At 33.5% G+C, this 18,475-nt stretch overlaps 1 protein-coding gene across 1 annotated transcript in view; it reads left to right on the top strand.

The window, feature by feature from the left end:
* The first annotated feature begins 11,877 nt into the window (after positions 1–11,877).
* Positions 11,878–18,475, top strand: part of LOC132706806 (synaptotagmin-7) — a 327,009-nt gene continuing 320,411 nt past the window's right edge. Inside the window, exon 1 of the mRNA XM_060678357.1 lies at positions 11,878–12,230. The gene's annotated coding sequence lies outside the window, so the exon portion shown is untranslated. The remainder of the gene's footprint in view (positions 12,231–18,475) is intronic.

The raw sequence follows: 18,475 nt of genomic DNA, 5'->3' as shown, positions 1-18,475 counted from the left end.
CAACCAGTGGCCGCTCTGGCTGCATAAATTTTTTTCCGTAATTTACCACTACGAATGTGAACTATCCTTCAGCTCCAATATTTGTATTAGGCGTTCCAAATCCAGTTTCATTCATTTTTAATTTTTGATCAAGGATGAATTATCTCGAATACCTGATTGAGACTGTATGAAAAAACTGCCAAAGCTGGATCGATAAAATTCAATACCTGGAGATTTTTGAACACGCAGAATTCAAAAATGCTAACAGCAATGTTGTCAGATTTACACCTCACAATTTTATTTATTTTAAATGGGATAGTTCACGGTCTCATAATTTCAAAACTTTGTTACTATTAATTACGTGGTAAATCACACCACATTGCCGTTAGCAGGATTGAATTCTCCATGTGCGAAAACTCCCAATTCATGAATTTTATCTATACAGCTTTGGCAGTTTTGGAGTTTCGGTACTTTTTACTCACCCGATATAGCCTTCAGCGAAATTTTTTTAATTAAAGCGTCATCTTTTATTTGAAGGAAGCTATTTTTATTATTTCATATGGGTTTGACTATGGTTTTATATACTGTAACTCTTGAAGTGGAGATGCCAACAGGCAAAAGACCACTCACTCCCCAGAAAGCGTTAGAGCGTCAACACCAAATCAGACGTCCAAGAAATTAATATCCTTTTGATTAGAAGTTGATGGAAGACAGAGTAATTAGGAAAAACAGTTGTGTTGTGTTGTATATTCAGCCAATGGTGATGATGATGATATTTTTGATTCTATATTTAATAAGAAAATTCTAATGTTAAGTAAGATAGTACTTAAATTTTAAGAATAAGCCACCATTCTAAGTAAGTATAATTATAACTACCATAAGCATTGACATGAACTTTAAAATCGCATGGATTTGGCTACTTTTGGATTTTTTTCCGCGACAAAGCTATAATTCCCAATTCGATTGGCTTTTTCACTCAAAAAGGGTCGACGCCCCTGTTATACCGACGACGCAAACTTTCGCCCTTGGTCTGTCATCGATCCTGCGCCCCCCAAACCCGCTTGTTTTGACCCACTGTCGCATAGACTAAATAACACATTCGTCGCTACCGTTTATTGCCTTGTTGTTTCGACTTAATCGAAAAACTGGTACGGTGTTTGCCGCGTTTACGGGAAAACCCTTTTTAAAATTCCACGCACGTTACGACGGTGCAGTCGGGAAAAGAATTTGTCGTCGCTCTTGAAAAACTCGGATCTAAATATTTGATTTCGTAGTTCTTAAAATTCCGAGCGAGGCTTGAGATCCGTCGACTACAGCTAGAAAATTCGAACTCAACTTACTTCCCTTCGAGAGGGTTATTAATTCGGAAAGGCCAGTCGATCATTGTGTCTATATGTACGGATCGGCAATTGTTTTCTGTCGGGATGAACTTGCGAACGTTGTAGGGCGTTCTTTCTCATCGACATCCGATGGACCGTTTAAGTAAAATAGAACGGTAACTCTCTAAAAATTGTAATTATATGCAACACTTATGGAGTACCATCAGCCCACTAGATATCAACTTCATGCTTTCTAGTGCAAGATTTAAAATTTATCATGAAAACTTTGAGGATGAATAGGAAGAGCAGAATAAGTGCAAAACTAACCAAAACTTCTTAGCAAATGAAATTCCAGCGAAACAAAATAAGCTGTTTATTTGCACCTTTTAATTTTTATTTTCTGATAAATACAGGGTGTTCCGTCCATCTTGGATAAATTATTATTTTATTATCTTTTATTTTAAATGGAACACCATGTCCATTCTTTCATTTTCCAACCGTTTTCGATAAATCTTGAATTTTCTGTTAATAATAACATTTGCAGCCCCTAAAATAAGTAACAATTTTTCCTACAAGGTAGCCTTAATTATTTAATTTTAAATAGATAGCTAGTGAAATGAAAAATGAAAATGAAGAACAAAAATTAAATTATAAAAAACGTAGGACGTCAATTATTTCAAAGGAAAACTCCCTCTTTCCTTAAGTTTTGGAAATTTCAAATCTTATCTCTCTTCTTACTGTAAGAAATAATACTCCCTCAAATCACTTTCAATTTCTCCAAAAATTAATTTATCGGGAATTCTTTGTGGATATATAATCTGATATACTTTTGTAGTTAAGGCGATACTTTTATTGTGTTTAATATAACAATTATATTCAATTCAAGATATTCAATATTCAATCTTTGATTTTTTGAATACTATCTAGGTTTTAATGGAAAAAAACGTTATAAATGACAAACTGACAGGTAAATAGATGGTGTTTTGTAAAATGATGTTGGTGGGCTGCCCGATTGTCTACTTTTTGCGTCACGCCACTAATGACAAAACTTAACATCGGAGTGATCGCATTCTAAAAACCGTACATTTTGGGAGTGGACAACCCAACACAAAGTAACCTTAATTTTTAACACCAAATTAAAAAATTTACTTTTTAATTTTAATAACGTAATTTTTGTATTTAATTTTTAATAATTTAAAAAATATATTTTAGTTTTGTTATTTTTATTTAATTATTATTAGATTTCATATCTAGAAACACTTTAGACAACCTGCCAATGGTAAAGCTAGCATTTATACTTCCAAACAATACAACTCCGCATATGAAAATCACTGCTTTATAATTTTATTTATATCCCAATCTGCCGGCGTAGGGACATTAACATATTGGCCAAGTAGACTCGTACGAGTGCCCATACCATCCGATGGACTGGTGAACCTGATATTTTTATTTACTGGGTCACTTCCCTCGTTATATATAAAATCTCGAAAATTGTTGATTGAAGTTTTCGCGTTAATAAAACATGAATTCGCAAACCGTTTACCTATTTAAAAATTAAAAAAAAAATATCTCATCGAAATTTTGTTTTCATTAATTTTGCAATAAAAGCTTGCTCGGCGTAGCTTCCTGGTGCGCTTCAGTCTTACAGTGTTTATATAGATCTCCTGTAGTTCCTAATATCGTAATTTATAATTGGTGATATTGACTATATTTACTCCAATGACTCATCTCCTGCATTTGTTTACGATTCGAATTACAGAAAATGTGGTTCATATCGCAAAATGCATCAAGACCTAGTACAGTATATTAGTACTGAAATAATTTGATTACTAGAGAAAATCAAAATATAATCTTCAAATATTAGTAGTACCAATAAGTTTTGATTTACTAGTAATATCCTCAAATTAAACTCAGTTAGGACGCAACATTTTTTCAAATAATAATTACTTACTAAAGGGTGAAAATGTAAAGCTTTAGGACTTCTTGACAGTCTATCTGCAACACAAATTCCATAGATCTTTCTACATAACTCAAGCTAAGGTGTCATGCTCTTGGTAACTTTGTTCTGTATGATAAATGCTTTCTGAGTTTCATCTTATATAGTCTGTTCATAAGAAAGTGACCAATTTCTTTTGAATGGGATTATCCAAGGCTGGTCATTAACATACAATGCAACAAGATTACTACCTAAAGTTTCGGAATTTAAATTCAAGTAAAATTGTGGTCCGTAATAGAAAATAATTTTATACCTATCTGAGTTTAATATTCTTTAGTTTGGTATACTACTTAGTTTAAGTTTAATAGTAATCATTCTTATTTCGTGTGTAATACAGCGTGTGTTGAATCGTGTGTTGAACACTATTCTATTGAACATCAACTGTATGGAAAATTGTGAATAATCCCATTTCAGCGATGAAAAAAAGAAGCGATGTTGACATTTTCTCGAGTGTAGATGAAAGTGATCAAGATATAATACAGAGTAAAATTTACCAGTTATACGAGGAACAAAGCGTGCCTATATTAGATATCTTAATTAGGGACTTTTTCTGTCTGCGAAAAATATTAAAGATTCTTCTCTGGATTACCATGAAGACACCACCGCTGATTTATATGAAAGTTGGTTTTAAAACAAACTAGTTCGAAACATTCCTCCTAATAGCGTAATTGTAATGGACAATGCAAGTTATCACAGTAGACAGTTGACTAAAACCCCTTCCTCATGTGATACAATATTTAATTCCATTGAACATGTTTGGCACCAACTGAAATCTGCCACTCGTCGTAACAATGTTTTTCCCCGTACTAACTCCAATGTCCTCAAACTTATAGAAACCGAAGTTTTTAACATCCCTCCACAAAGTTGGGCAAATTCTGTTAAACAAATAGAAACAGGACAATCGTATATACATATAGCAAATAATAATTAGAACAGGCGATGATAGCGATAGTGATGCTGATATATTATGTGAATAATTTTAGTGTTCGAAGTGTTCTTGCACCGCGAGCATTGAAGATGCCAAGTGAGATCTTGGCCAAACGTCTGCAGGATTCCAGTCGGAGTTCAACAAGCTAACGGATGATATCTCGGAATATAGTGTCATCATATTTTTCCATCCGTGAATCAATACGTGAAAAAAAAAAAAAAAAAAAAAAAAAAATATATATATATATATATATATATATATATATATATATATATATATATATATATATATATATATATATATATATATATATATATATATATATATATATATATATATATATATATATATATATATATATATATATATATATATATATATATATATATATATATATATATATATATATATATATATATATATATATATATATATATATATATATATATATATATATATATATATATATATTCTCACGTATTGATTCACGGATGGAAAAATGTGATGACACTATATTCCGGGATATCATCCGTTCGCTCGTTGAACTCCGACTGGAATCCTGCATCCGACTGGAATCCTGCAAATCTTGCATCCGACTGGAATCCTGCAGACGTTTCGCCAAAATCTCACTTGGCATCTTCAATGCTCGCGCTCCGAGTGTTCGAAGTGTTTTCGGAGCGCGAGCATTGAAGATGCCAAGTGAGATTTTGGCGAAACGTCTGCAGGATTCCAGTCGGATGCAAGATTTGCAGGATTCCAGTCATGCAGGATTCCAGTCGGAGTTCAACGAGCGAACGGATGATATCCCGGAATATAGTGCCATCATATATATATATATATATATATATATATATATATATATATATATATATATATATATATATATATATATATATATATATATATATATATATTGTTTAGTATCTTTCCTAACAAACCTCCAAATAATTAAATTCTAAGCAAAGTACGGACCTGTTCGGCCATATTTCATTCATACAGCTTGCCCGGGTCTTTCCTTAATTCGTATCAGTTAGTCACTTTCTTATATCTATGAACAGACTATACATATTTCATTTCATTGAAAGGGCATGGAAGCTGCAATTGGGTGGACAGCGCGGTTGTTAATTGACATTCCAGGGTCAATCTTGCGTTTTAAAAATATTGACAATCCTAGTTGCATTAAAGAGACCCAACGATTGGTGGAATCGAGACAAAAATATTTAACTCTTTGCTTAATTTGGCATAAAAAAATCAAATCTATATTATTTAGACCAGACTTGGTTCGACACTGATGACACTATAAAGATAGGGTAGTAAAAAGAATATCCATTTTACACTGTGGCTCGGGGAAGGGAAGGGAAGGGGAATTTCTTAGTCAGCACGACCTTTATTTTATGATAAAGAATGTGGTAGTGCTTGATGTGGAAAATAATTATAAAAGAACTTAAGCCAACGTAAAATCATTAATTATATGCTTGTATGATAGTGACAGCACAGATTCAAATTAATTTGAGTACTTATTTTATTTAGTGTGTATTTATTATTTACATAATTTCAATTATAAGTATGCAATAAAAGAGAATGTATTCATATATTTTGGGTTTCAATTTCCTTACTACTACTCTGGATCGGTTTGATTTATTGGCCCAAAAATGCCTACGAGCAGGTAAAAACATTGATTTATCGTGTGTCCGACTATACCACAATTGTATTACAAGAGGCTGTAAATAAATGCTGTTCTATTCCATAGTCGCTACGATTTGTGATGGCGTACCCGGCAATAAAATACCAGACAGAATAAAATAGATTGTTCATCTTGCTTCCACTTATACTTCAACAGATGTTGTCCCGTCCTAAACGTCTATCTGATCAATGCTGTAATGATCACGATTGTATTGCTTGGGACTAAGAGAGACATAATGTTTTGTATTTGGCATTTGTCAAGTTAACTAGTAACTAGTACGCCTATACTACATAATAGTTCAGGGTGTTCCTTAATGATATGCGAATATTTAAGTAGGTGAAGCTACATCTTGTTAATTAAAGTGTTGTCCGAAAACTCTGTCCATACAATAAAAATTAAAACAATACCAAAAAAAATTGCGAAGAGTAAATGTACAAATGAACCATATTTAGTTTGTATCTAAGATGGAAACATCTTCATCATCAGAGCCAAAATTGGAACTGCTAGTAGCAGAAAATAATCCTCCATCTGTATCAGTAACAAGTGGTGGTACCATTATGTCATTATATTTTTCCCATTGTTCTTATATTATATTTTGTGTATGTGTTATACAACTGATATAATTTTCCTTTGTACCTGTCTTTCAAAGAAACTCTACTGCAGTTTCATCGTGCCTTTGTGTTGTAATTTTTGACCATCTTTTACAACTCACATTTTAGACCATTTTCTGTGTAATTAATCAGCTTACTGCTCAGTCAATTGATAATTTGTTCTATTCTCAAGAATGATATGGTGCATTATCCATAATAATTAAAGACGGCCCTTTGAGTTTCGGAAGCAGTTTTTAAAAAATGCGACCCTGTTTTGTAGTGAAAACCACTATAATTATCCGGTTGAGTTCTCTAAACGATATACCGTTTTTACGACATAATCCGACTTTGGTAAATTTTTATGAAAGTTTAACCGCAGACCTACCTCGCTTGGGTTTCCCTTTGTAACCATCAATAAATAGATTCGCAATTTTATAATGACGTTCCAGAACCGTACTTCGGTACTTAGTGCATACAAATGCGGAAAGCTGACAGATTTCTGTAGAGTTGCATCGGTGAGATACCTCTACTATTATCAGTGAAAAATCCATTCTTACTTTAAAATGTTTATCATAAATATAAATATATTAAATATTAATAATTATTTCTGGAACTAGCCGACTGCTGTGAACATTTTCTTCTTCACATTTTTCTTCATCTTTCAATACATTTTTTTTCCAGCTATAAGCCGATCTTTTTTCTACGTCACTTCTAATTAATTCTATTGCACTAGAACTAAATTTCGGCGAGGTGTTGTTTCTTTTTAAACTGGGTTTCATCTGTCACCATGTTAATTGCACTGGTATGGTGGAAGACGGACAACTTTGAATCCTCGCTCCATGGCCAACTTGTCCACATTATACTTCTTAAGAACTTCTAATAAATGCTTCTTTGTGTAGGAATTTTCAAAATGCATAACATTTTCAAGCAAAAAATTTGAATGACTTCTTCAGTCGATTATGAATTCGGATATTTTTTCCGCTTGTTCAGAATGGTAGTGTCCATCACGACAACACTGGTGGAATATTGGGAGCAATTTTTCGGAAAACAATTTTTCAAAAATGTCTGCTGTTATATTTTCGTGGTCAACCTTTGGGCCGCTAAACTCACACATCCAGCTAGCATTTCCTGCTGTTGCTATCAGTCCAACCTTTCTTGACGGTATCGTGGCTATCAAACCAGTTCTCAACCAAATATATGAAATATATGAAATATATAAATACGTTTTTAGCACGTATTTCTTATCTTGTCTCTTATTGATAGTTTTGTAATAAAAACCAATTCTTCGTACGCATGCACGCCAAGCCTTTTGACAACAGTCAATGTTCAAAACACTACGCAATTTTTTTGTAAAGTTTTAATTGTTAAAACAATATAATTTTTGATACGCATCATATATCAACCGTTTCTCTAGTCCGGCATGGTGAATGGCAAGTAGACTTTTTGGTTTTTTCTGTTTTCTCCTTCTATGTCACGGGCTGTGACATACGATGTTTTAGTCATCTCTGACGTTAATTTGATGGCTTCACCTTCCCCAGATGTGGATTTCAGAAACAAAAACACACTTTATAATTATAATTACGTCATCGACCACAATCTCAACTTCTTCGCCGCTGGACATCGCAAGTGATTGAATAATGCTAGTATTTGATAAGAAATAAGGAGAAAATGGCACCTCAATGAAAAACAACAAGTTGATAATTACTACGGGGAAAACTTCCATTAAAATTCAATTATCTACATACTACATTGCTTTCATAGGAAAATATTTTACAATGATTATGTTAAATCCTTAAACTGGAAATTAGTTGAAGTTTCCTATTTTATAATAACCTATTTTAATTGACCAATTCAACTTGAGCTACCTCAAGTAGGGACTGTTTTAGGAAGATTAGGACTTGTAGTACACGTGCTGAAAATAATGCTCCCTTCCGATTCACAACAGACAGGTCTCAAACTCATTCCGAAGTCAAAATGATAAAAGGTAGTAAAAAACGGTATATTGTTTGGAGAACTCTGCTATCTCTGTTGAGTGCACTACACCGGGCAGTAATAGACAAATGTAGAACGCTGACAGGTAAATGGATGGGTTTTGCCATTCCTGGTATACAAGTGGACGCAGGTAAAATACTGGGGCATCTTTGCTCTTGGTTTTATGACCGACTAAGCCAATGCAAATCGTACCGACTATATGAAACAAAACGGCCGATGTTACGTCATCACTAACATAGCCGTATCCAAAACAAATAAAACGTTGACTACAAAATCGAAGTCGATCTGGCCGATTAGGGAAACTTCCCAGTAAGCTCCGGGATCGCAACCCAATTGTGTTGTTAATCGCTTTTAAATGCCGCACAATGTCGTTTTGTTTGTTCGGCAGCGGGTGAAGGGAAGATCCGCCTCACGGGCGCCGACATGAATATTTAAACGAGACCCTTTTGGGATTGGAAAAAATTGAATTGAATTATGAATAGACTCACGCATCGCGTGAGGGTATCTTACACGCGTGGGCGCGGTTCGATATTTGCCACTGCGTTTCCTGGAGGACGAGGTTCAAATTAACAGAAAACGATTGGAGTATACAAGGTGCGGGGGTAAATAACTAGTGAAAAATTCCATATATAAATTCGCTTCTGATTATTGCGATCTCAGCAACTGTAAGAGATTTACGACTACTTTAAAGCAATTTGGAAATTGAGGCTTGTTTCGAAAATATCCGATTCTTTTCTAAGAGATATCTTGAAACAAATTACTTTTTGTTATAAAAGATATCGAGACTCCTTTAAAAAAATCGACTTTGGCAACTTTAAAACCATTTGAACAGTTATATTTTCCAACTTTACTACTCATTTGAGGTTAACGATGAATATGAATTATTAACGTTGCCAAATAGACGAACGAAAGTACCAAATATTTAAATTTACGGCCCATTTTGGATGTACCAGTTGTTTTTCCAGAAACTGGAATTAAAAAAGCTTTTTTTTGCAAAATTCTTTAGCGATGTAATGATTAAATGAACTTTAGGGACTTTTTATTTGACCATTTTAATAAAATTTACAACTAAACTTGTGTCTCTATGTCAAAAAGGCAAGCATTTCATTCCAACCAAAAGATTTATCTTTCCGGGTTACAACTTGTTTAAAATCGTGAGTTTAGTAACAAGCTAAGTGATGAAAACCTCGTCATTGTGGATTTGTCCATTTGTTGTAAAAAATTTACTTTTTCTGGTTTACGTTACTTGGCCTATGGTGCCGATATCTAAATGGAATTTACACCAGAAATATTTTGCTCATGTCGTGAAAGTTACTGCTGACCAAGTTTAAGTTCAAAATAATATTTTTACTTCATAGTTTCAGCAACAATCATTATTAAATGAGGTAGATCAATAGATTTAGTTCGGTCAGCATTGCGGGCTACAGAGAGTCCATCTTTATGGCAAATTGTTTAAAAAATATTAAAAAAATAAAACACAGTCTTTAAGTTTTATTTAAAATTTAAAAACTTTTGAAAAAGGCACATAATATACATAACTTTGATTTATTGTTTTTTTACTTGCGTAGAGAATGTGACTCCATTTTTGTTCATTTTCTTCCTAACTGTGCAAGTTGTGTCGAGTGTTTCTCGCACAACCAGGTTTTTATTTTTTTTAGTGCATATAAATTTGCTCGCGATTCGCATTTAATATTGTACATTGTTACATATAAATTAGCAAATAAAGCATGGCAAATTGAAAATATTGACAATTTCAGGAATCTTTTCACATCTTTTGTAATTTTTACGTAATTGGTGTCTATCCGGTTAGAGGACTGCCGCTGATCTATTGGAAACTGTGAACTCTGAAAGTGATCGGATTGAATTTTTATGTACCTTCAGGGATTGTAACCTCAAAGGAAATGACATGTAATGATTTAAGTCGTTTACAGTTTACCACATTAATTAAACATATTTTTTTACAGTGGATTATGTCCGTGAAGAGAACGTAAACTTCTGTTCAAAATTAACGCACCACCATCTTGTCTTTGTTTTTGCACTCTTCAATTAATTTAGATATTTTATAATATAAATAAAGATAATTAAATAATATTGCGTCAGAAAACATTAAATTCTTAATTTTAGTTCGAAAGATTATACAAAATTTGTCAATCAGGTATTTGACTTGACTTTAAATAGAATGAGAATTTCCAATTTCCAAAAAATATATGTACTTCCAGCAAGAAAACAAACAAAATATTTTGGAATTTGTTAGTACAATTTGGTTAAAAAAATATATAAGCAAACCATTTTGTATTGAAATATTACCGATTACCGATGTTTCTACTTTCTTTTCGTTACTTGCACTGTTTTTTTTAAACTTTTTCAAACGTTATTGATTCTTGAGATTCAACAACGGATATACTTTCATTCAAAACATTGTTTTTAATGTTTTGTTTGTTCCCCATCCTCAAGTTCGTTTTCACATCTTGCATTTTCTAGTTGAATTAAATCATCATTACTTAGCTCTGTTGCATGTGACTCTAGGAATTCTTCGAGAGTTAATCCGTTAATCCTAATTCATTGCCCAGGACGACAATTTTATGAATATCTTCGCTTTCTTCATGGTCTTGTTCATATACGTCTACAAAACTGCGAGGTTAGTTTTGGTTATTATTCGAGGAATAATTCTATTCATTCTCCATTTTGAGTGCACTGCTAATGTTTTTATAAATTGAATGGCTGCTTTCTCGTGTGCACGAGAAGCTTCATCTGTAATTTTTATGTCGTGGAGTTTAGCAGGCTTCTTCGGAACCAACCAACCAACAAAGAATCACATACTTTATAAGCATTCTTGCGTTTTGAAGTCCTCAAATAGACTTTCTGAACCAACCTTTAACTGACTGGTATGTATGTAAATTATCCATTTCTTCTACGAGCTGACCTCTTCTTGTAGAAAGAATTGTCCACTATCGGCACTATCTCTTTTTAGAACACTTTTAGAGACTCAAGACATAATGCGTAACAATATTAATTATAATTAATAATAAGATGTTCGCCGATACATCAAAATTTTCATACGCAATGTTGTTGTTAAACTTTGAAACACAATACATTCGAAAATTCGAGGTCAAACATCATTTAAGTGCAAAATCGTGTTTCAACACACGAAAATTAAGAAAATTTACTCAAGCGCGCATGTAAACCCGTAAGTCGCGGACGTACTTCAGTACAATTACAATAAATACAATACAATTATAAAAACAGTACAAAACAAACAGAAACAACTAATCGACAAACGCCAACTAAGATTTTCAATAGTCAATTGCAATTATTTATTTGTTAGTTATTTGTGAACAGGAGTTTGGTTGAATATTTATAGTTTATGATGTGTGTTTTAAACGAATGTTAGAAAATAAATGTCATTAATTCATTTATCGTCGCATAACCTAAACGCAGAAAAAAAAACAACTAAACCCACACTTGCCCCGACGATGATACGCCGGCGGCGGGCTCCCAATGGCAGCGTGAGGCGTCGCGACGCCAGTGGAACGCGCGCCCCGACGTCGAAGAGACGGATCGGTGTGTACAACACAGTGCTCGTGACGCGTGGCGATTTTTGCGATTGCGACTTCTGGTGTCGTTTGTGATCTGTGAAAATTTGTTTCCGGCTCAGGAATGATAAGGTGTCTCTCGTTAGGTCCTATTTGCGGGGAGATTAATTTCGCGGGGCTTCGTGTGAAGATGTTTCTACTGTTTTGAGGTAAGGCGTTTAAAATAGTTATTCAGCTTATACACAGGGTTGCCCAAAATTCGATGGCCCTTTAGAAGTATCTCGAAAATGAAGATAGGTATTTAAAAATGGGGTTGCGGCCGTAGGAGGCTACGATCTCTATTAAAAAACGTTTGGGACGTTGCAGTAATGACACATCTACGCAAACTACACGCAAACTTATTTTTTAAAATTAAATGAAAAATTTTGGAAACCTCTCTTAAGCTATTTTGGAGAGAAACATTATTCTTTAGAAATTTTTGCAAAAAGCAACTATGATAGAAACAATTAAATATCCTTGAATGATTTTAGATTAAAATCTGATATTATCGGATGAGAGTATTTAGGAAATTACGAATATTTAGCAAAATACATAAATGCAAATTAAACGTGAATTTCAAATGCAATCCCGTGCATTTTATTGCATGAATAAAAAGAACAGTTCATTCTTGATCTCAAAATATTATAACATACCGTCCCTATTTTGAACCATTTTGGAAATAAGATGAAAAAATTTGAACTGAACATTCGAACATTTCATTTAGTGGGTTTTTATCAAACAGTTTTTTTTAATGCGCTAATTTTATGTCTTTTAGTCCTCCAAATGATTTCTTAAATTTATTTTCAGTTCTATCCAAACTTGCAACGAAGAATGAAAACCAACGTCTCTTAAATTCTGATAAAATGTAAAGAAAATGCAAACTTCTTAAAGGGAATTCGCTTTATTGACGTTTGTAAATTTTCAAACCCAGAAATGCTGAATGGAAGAAATTTTCACATTTTTTGGGTTACGGAAACTATTTGCTATGTTAATATTTTGTTCGAATTCGCTATATCAAAATAACATAAAATTGCCGCCACAATAAGATACAGATGGTTACATTAAAAATTCACCCTTAAACACAACCCGTAAAAAAAGTTCTGAAATTTCGAAAATGAGAGTATATATATTTAGCGCTGCACGTTGGTATTCCAATTTTTATAAAAATGGCAGTTCTATCGCCCACGTTGTCGGTCGAATAACCTGATGCCTGGTATATAAATATATATATCAATATAATATATATAAATATAAATATGTATAAATATAAATATGAAAAGGGTAGATTATTTTTCCCGCGTTAAAAGCAAACCCGATCCAAATTCGTAGCGAGACTTTTGCTTGCTAAACAACTCTTCGCTAAAAGAATTCCGTTCCCCCTGACGGCATTGTGCGATTTGATTATCGGAAAGCACAAACTGGGGGCCTACACAACACGCGCCATTGCTTTTCGAAAATGTTACATCGAGGAAAACAACTTAACAAAAAATTTTGGTGTGAAGGAGAGGAATGCTGGCAATATTCCTTTACGATATTGAAATTATTCTAAATAACGCAGGCCTAACATGCCCGTACATATTTATTTATTTTTTTATGGGCAACTTGATTTGCATACAGTGCAGAGTCCCGAGAAACATTTATTATTTAACAAAAAAAAAAGATTTGTTAAGCCGCTATTCAAAAATATTTTTTACCCTACATCTAGTAATTGACTATGGCAATTAAATACACTTTGTAGACTAGTAATGGAAAAGCTCTACTCAAGGTTCGTTCGGTGTTAGTCAAAATCAAAAAGGTCTCTATATCTTGCATTTTGCTTTAGTATGTTAATTTTTGGTAAAATATAAGAGCCAATCCGACAATATAGCATTGACAATATTTTCTGGGAGGTTTTCTTTCCTTGTGGCGAAATCTTACGTACGACGCATCAAGAAATGCTAAAAGTCAATTACTAACCAAGTTTAGAGAGAAATGTCTAAAAATATGGGCAAACCATTTTTTACTCAGAACTCCCGAATCTTAATTTATCTATCCCAATGTATTTGATAACAATTTATCTTGATAACATTTCTAATTGGCTGTAACCTTTTTGTTTTTAGATATCTCAAAGTAAATAAAAAAAACAAAATATAGGGTTATTATCCAAGTTTTTTTCCAAGTGGCGCATTAAACACTATCAATTTTCTGAAATCTAATCCTACATCATATATTTTTTAATGGAACATCCTGTATATTGTATATGTGTTTAATAGAATATCTTAGTCCGATTACAATGATGTTTCACACTTTATATTTTGGTTGACTCGTTTTTGACAAATCAGCAAAAATAGGAAATTTATATACAATTTCAAAGAGTGCCGTGACTACCTGTAACAACAATTATTATTTACCAATTAAAGTAGAACTATTCTAAAGGTATAATGTCTTGCATTTAGTAACGTGTTCGTATTGTCTCTTAACTGATTGATTGATTGCTTTTGGAATATTTTCCTATATTCCACCATATTATTACAAGCATTTCTGTGCACTTGCTTTTTTATGTGTCCCCAAAAGAAAAAATCTATCAAAGTTAAGTCGGTGCCGTTGGTTGGCAAATCCATAGTTCTGCCGTTTCCTATCCAACCCCTGGGATATTCCATGTCAGGAAATTTTTCAACTTGCACAATTTTGTGAGGAGGGGCACCATCTTGCTGCCATATAATCTGATGATCTCCAGTTAACTTTTGATCTATAAATATCGGACCCAAAATATGCCCATCTATGACACCACACCATACATTAATGGATTCGTACCCCTGGGTTTTTATTTCGTGTGTTTGTCTAGGATGTTTTTATTTATTATTTAAATACCAATATCGCGTATTTTTCCTGTTATAACCCTTTCTTGTATGGACTTTCATCAGTCCATAAAATGTTTTTCAAAAAATTATTATTCTCATTATCAACCCGGAAAAGGGTTGGGTTGACTCAACTGACAAGTGTAAAACAAACGCGCCATCAAAAAGAGGTAAAAGAATAACTATTTTGCATGCTGGCTCTAAGAATGGTTGGATTCCAAATGGACTTTCTCTGTCTGCGAAAAATATTAAAGATTCTTCTCTGCATTACCATGAAGACACCACCGCTGATTTATTTGAAAGTTGGTTTAAAAACAAACTAGTTCCAAACATTCCTCCTAATAGCGTAATTGTAATGGACAATGCAAGTTATCACAGTAGACAGTTGACTAAAACCCCTTCCTCATGTGACACAAAAGCAACAATCCAAAACTACATGTATAATAATGACATTTATTTTCACGAAGATTATACCAAAAAGCAATTAATTGAGGTTCTACAAAGCTTGAACCTACAACCTACTGTCATAATTATGCAAAAAGTCTAGGGCATACTGTTTTAAGGCTACATACATAAATAAATAAATATTGTTTACTATCTTTCCTAACAAAACCCCAAATAATTAACTTCTAAGCAAAGTACGGACCTGTTCGGCCATATTTCATTCTTACAGCTTGCCCGGGTCTTTCCTTAATTCATATCAGTTAATCACTTTCTTATATCTATGAATAGACTTTACCAATTAAGGACACTTGGGGTGCAAAAACTTATAACTGAAGTGGCCAAGAAAAAATTCCGGAAGTTATGTTTAAGTTTATAAAATAAAATCCCGTTTTTTGAAAAATAATCTCACATTACATGTGGCCTTGTAGAGCTGAAAGAACTTGGATTAATTTTGGTAGAATAGATTTTGTTCTATTTCTTATGGTGGGGACTGTTCGAGCATTTTCGGGAATAAAGCTTACTGAGTTCAGAATGGTTGAACGCATTTTGTCAAATTTGAAGCTGTTGGAAAGGGCTCTTAGGATATCAACGCAGCCCTCAGCAGATAAAATTTATTCTAACTTTAAAACCGGAATTTAAAAATCAACAATGCGGTTACGCTCCCTGGCAGCAATTCTAGAAAGTTAAAAATAATATCCTGCATTTTCACCCAGAGTCGACAATTACTTTTCCAGACCAAGTGTCCTCCTTAATTGGCTACGCGGTACATGTCTGAAACTTGAATTTCAATAAAATTATTTTTCAGAAAAACATATATTTCTAAATCGAATGATCAGTTCGCGCGAAAATTAACTTTAACAGAAAACTTTCAAATATTTCATATATGTAGGATAACTCGAAAGATAACTCTTAGAATGAGCTGCATTTTCGGGGTTGTATGGAAGATGTTTCTGCGTTGTTACGCGCAGCAACAAAGGCATCTCTCTGCAGCATACCGATGAAGGTGGATAAGGAATTCGATAAAATCTTTTGTTGTAGCGACAGACCCTCTTGCTCCAATTCCATATTCAAATAAGACACTTTTTTTGGGTACTTTGCAGACCTATGTTCTTAAAACGGCGGGAGAATAGCTCAACGAATTAAATAAAATAAGTGAAAAATTCCGAGATATGAATTTAAATGACATTAACGTTAAAAGTAACCAGATTTGCAAGTTCGATAAATATCTACTACAAGTTAAAAATATTTTTAGTTATATGGATACAAATTATTAGTTAGTTGAAGCGAAATTTGTTTTCTGTTTTTTTGCGATGTAAGGAGTTTGCCTCAATTGGCTCCAAATTAATTTCATAATTAACCAAAGGTTCTTGGTATGTAATCAATGTGATATTTTCGTCTTTGCGGATTACGCTGAGCACCTATTCTTGAGGCTAAACGAGGATTTCTTTCAGCAATGTCTTACCCTGACATAATTCAATTAACAATAACATTGAAGAGGGACGTTTTGCGGATGAATTAAAATTGTCAAAAATTCTTCAACTCCATAAAAAAGGGGATACAAATATCTTAGATAATTTCAGACCCATAGCAATCATTTCTAATATGGAAAAAATTCCCAATTTTGTTTTCGGTCGGGTAGGTCCACCATCCACACCTTATACACAATGATTGAGCATGTGGTTGATGGGTTTGAGGAGGCCCTGTGTACTTCGGTAACGATGCGCGACCTCAGCAAGGCATTCGACTGTGTGAATACTAATATACTTCTTTCTAAACTTGAATACTACGGAATTCGTGAAAATACCCTAGCCCCTTTAAAATCTTATTTGACCGGAAGAAAGCAATAAATCAGTTAACCGAAAAGAAAACTGCCACAAATAGAGAAACTCACCTTCTATTTGTAGATCTGACCAAATCATACGATACGATACCTATAAACAAACTCTGGGAAGTACTGATAAAATCATCCATTGACACAACAATAATAGAGGCCATAAAGGAAATGTATAGAGACAGTACATTAGAAGTTAACATAGGCAAAGAATTGTCAGAAGGTTTTGCCGTTACGAAGGGCCTGCGGCAAGTATGTTGTCTGTCCCCGACACTGTTCAAAATATATCTCAACGAAGTTTTGAGATATTGGGGAAGGAGCTGCCAGGGCATGGGAATAGAAATAGATGACACAACCACCCTATACACACTACATTTTGCAGACGACCAGGTGATTATAGCCCAGGACAAGGAAGATCTAGAATATATGGCAAGAAAGCTTATTGAACAATATGAAAAATGGGGACTGTCAGTGAACTTAAAGAAGACAAAATATCTTAAAATCGGTGGAGTACAACAGGAACTAGACCTAGAAAACGGCAACAAAATCGAAGCATGCGAAAAATTTGTATACTTGGGAACAGTGATGGATCATAGTGGACAGACTGAGGGAGAGATAGAAAATAGGCTTATAAAAGGAAAACAAATTATTGGAACTTTAAACTCTGTTTTATGGTCAAAAAACATAAGTAAAGATAGGAAACACTAATTATATAATACCGTCTTTAAAAGTGTCCTATTATACGGATGTGAAACATGGCAACTAAATAAAACAACAGAAAGAAGATTAAGTACCATCGAAATGGACTTTTGGAGAAGATCAGCTGGAATATTTAGACGCGATAGAATCACCAACGAAAGAGTAAGATAGATCATGAAAGTAGAGAGAACAATTGTAGAAGATATCCAAGAGCGCCAATTAAGATGGTTTGGCCATGTCCAAAGGATGGATGACCGAAGAATACCTAAGAAAATGATGAGTTGGAGACCTCGAGAAAATAGAAAACGGGGAAGACCTAAAATAATGTGGGAAAAAGGTATTTGAGACCAGGTGACTGGAATGACCGCCGAGAATGGAGACTAGGAATTGGAAGGCGCAGGACGCTATATATATATATATATATATATATATATATATATATATATATATATATATATATATATATATATATATATATATATATATATATATATATATATATATATATATATATTCTCACGTATTGATTCACGGATGGAAAAATGTGAGTGTTCGAAGTGTTTTCGGAGCGCGAGCATTGAAGATGCCAAGTGAGATTTTGGCG

The sequence above is a fragment of the Cylas formicarius genome, unplaced genomic scaffold, assembly GCF_029955315.1.
Source record: "Cylas formicarius isolate icCylForm1 unplaced genomic scaffold, icCylForm1.1 PGA_scaffold_8__14_contigs__length_24414737, whole genome shotgun sequence".
Taxonomy (NCBI): Eukaryota; Metazoa; Arthropoda; class Insecta; order Coleoptera; family Brentidae; genus Cylas; species Cylas formicarius.
This window is presented reverse-complemented; position numbering and strand designations above follow the sequence as displayed.